The sequence below is a fragment of the Cavia porcellus genome, unplaced genomic scaffold (assembly GCF_034190915.1).
Source record: "Cavia porcellus strain 051 isolate PalLab524CR breed Dunkin Hartley unplaced genomic scaffold, mCavPor4.1 scaffold_6, whole genome shotgun sequence".
Lineage (NCBI taxonomy): Eukaryota > Metazoa > Chordata > Mammalia > Rodentia > Caviidae > Cavia > Cavia porcellus.
In genome coordinates, this window is record NW_026947489.1 from 41976534 (window position 1) to 41978770 (window position 2237).

Genomic DNA, 2237 nt, shown 5'->3' on the forward strand with positions numbered 1-2237 from the left:
GTCCTTGCTTAACAAATGGCCCAAGCCTTAAAAGTTATGTGCCAGGCTGTGAGGTTACTTATAAATGAAACTGTTCAAATAAAAAAGTGGTTTGCAACCACATAATTCTTTATTTGTTAATTTCAGGAACTTCTTCCCTGATAACATATAAAAATGTTACATTTATATATCCTTAACCTTTGAGGGGATAAGATATAGGAGACCACTCAGGATGTTTCAAAACTCATGGCACCAAAGGACACATAAGCATACGATCCCCCTTGTTTAGCACAGGCCCATGGGGCAGTACATCATATAACCATGGCGTAGCATGGGCAAACATGCATGTGCTGGTTATGGCATTATGTACGCATGTAAATATGAGTAAGTAACATCCTGTATAAGAATTATGCAATAGCCATGTGAGGCTGAGAGACACCCGAGATGTGTGAGGTTTCTTTAACGGTTCTTCATTAAGATTTTAAAAATGTCATCCAAACAAGAAATAATGACTGACAGGTGAATTAGGCAAGTTTCAAAGAATCCCAGGTTCTGGGAGATGCAGGAAAAGAACTGAAAAGTCAAAATTGACAAGAGATTTTGAGCTGTGTGTCATGACAAAAAGTTCAAATTGAACTATGCTGTTGATAAAAGAATGCGCTATCACAGCACTACTGAGGGCTTGAAAAATTTCTATGACCTTTCAGATTCTGTTTCTTATCTCTCTGATGAAGACAGCAAAGCAATGAGTCAGCAGAAAGTAAGAAAAACCATCAGAAAAAAAAGAAATACATTCCAAAATTACGATTGAAGAAAAAAGGAAACCAAGAAAATTAATCAAAAGGATCCTGAAAATAAAAATGATTTAAATAATTCTGAAAGAATTCAGGAAATGAGAAGCTTGTGCAAATTTAAGAAGTTAGCCTCAGAAGAAAGTCCTACAAAGGACAATAAAGAACTTACGCAAAAAGTACAAAAGAGAGAAAAAGCATGACTGAAGATAGTAGAGACTCTTTTCCCAAAGGAAAACTAAAGACAGACCCAAGCATGGTAAAATCGTGAAATCTCCCAACATCAGTTGTTTTAAGACAAAAAGAGAAAAAGCAATCCACAGTTCTATTCATAGTAGCAAGAGATAGTGATGGCAACATGTCTGACAAAGACGTGTTCAGGAAGATTCAGTCAGTGCCGATGACACAGGAAGTGATGAGGAATCTGAGGATGAGACTACAGGTGTGGCAGGGCTTCAGCTGATGACAGGGGTGTAGACGGAGAAGACGAAGAGAGTGAGGGTGATGATGGAAGTGACCGTGATCCTCATCTGGCAAAGGGTAAAGGAAACAGACATTAGTTCTGAAGATGAACATGATGTGGCAGATCTTTTTCCATAGGAATCTGGTTTTGAGCACGCTTGGAAAGAATTATATAAGGATGCTTCGTGAGCTGATGAGACCACACGTTGATGGAAAGTTTGCAACATGGACTGGGATAGATGAAAGGCAACAAAATTTACTAGCTCTGGCCAACTCATTTAGGCCTAAATGAGATGTAAGATGTTCTGTAAAGACATATTGTTTGGAGTTTGGAAAAGAGGATGAAGGAATGGGACAGTTCAAGAACCAGCAGAATTATTAAGCATTCCTGAAGAGGCTCCTGAAAAGGACTGGATCTCTAGAGAAAAACTGAGAGATTATCATTTCAAATGACGGAAGTACTATTATGCAGTGGTGGACTGTGAATCTTCTGAAGCAGCAAGTAAAATTCATGAGGATTGTGATGGTCTGGAATTCTTAGATCTAAGAAACGCAGTTGCTCTTTCTTAGATCTAAGGTTTATAGCAGATGACACTACTTTTGATGATGAGCCTAAGGATGGAGCCTCAGAAGTGGATTTAGTAGCATAAAACTAAATATTTCACATCTGCTGCAATGGGAACACCAACAGTGAAGATCACTTGGGATAAGACTGACCATGAAAGAATCGCAACACTCAATAGAAAATTTAAAAAGGAAGAAATTTTGGACATCAAGTCTACTTAGACAAATAGACAAAAGGCTTGAAATGGCTTTGCTTGTGATGAAACACTTCTGTTACAACAAGATTGCGGAACATTAGTGTTAGGTCTGAGAAGAAGGGGAAGAAGAGGGGAAGAGGGGAAAGAGGTCCGTGGAAGGAGTGGAGTGGACGGCCGTGAAAGTAGTGGGCGGCGGTGGCTGCAAAGATAAAAAATATAAAATATAAGTAACCTTTATTTCGGG

At 38.8% G+C, this 2237-nt stretch overlaps 1 pseudogene; it reads left to right on the forward strand.

Annotated features, from left to right (window-relative positions):
* Positions 1-466: 466 nt before the first annotated feature.
* Positions 467-2018, forward strand: LOC100725766 (ESF1 homolog; annotated as a pseudogene).
* The last annotated feature ends 219 nt before the right edge of the window (positions 2019-2237 follow it).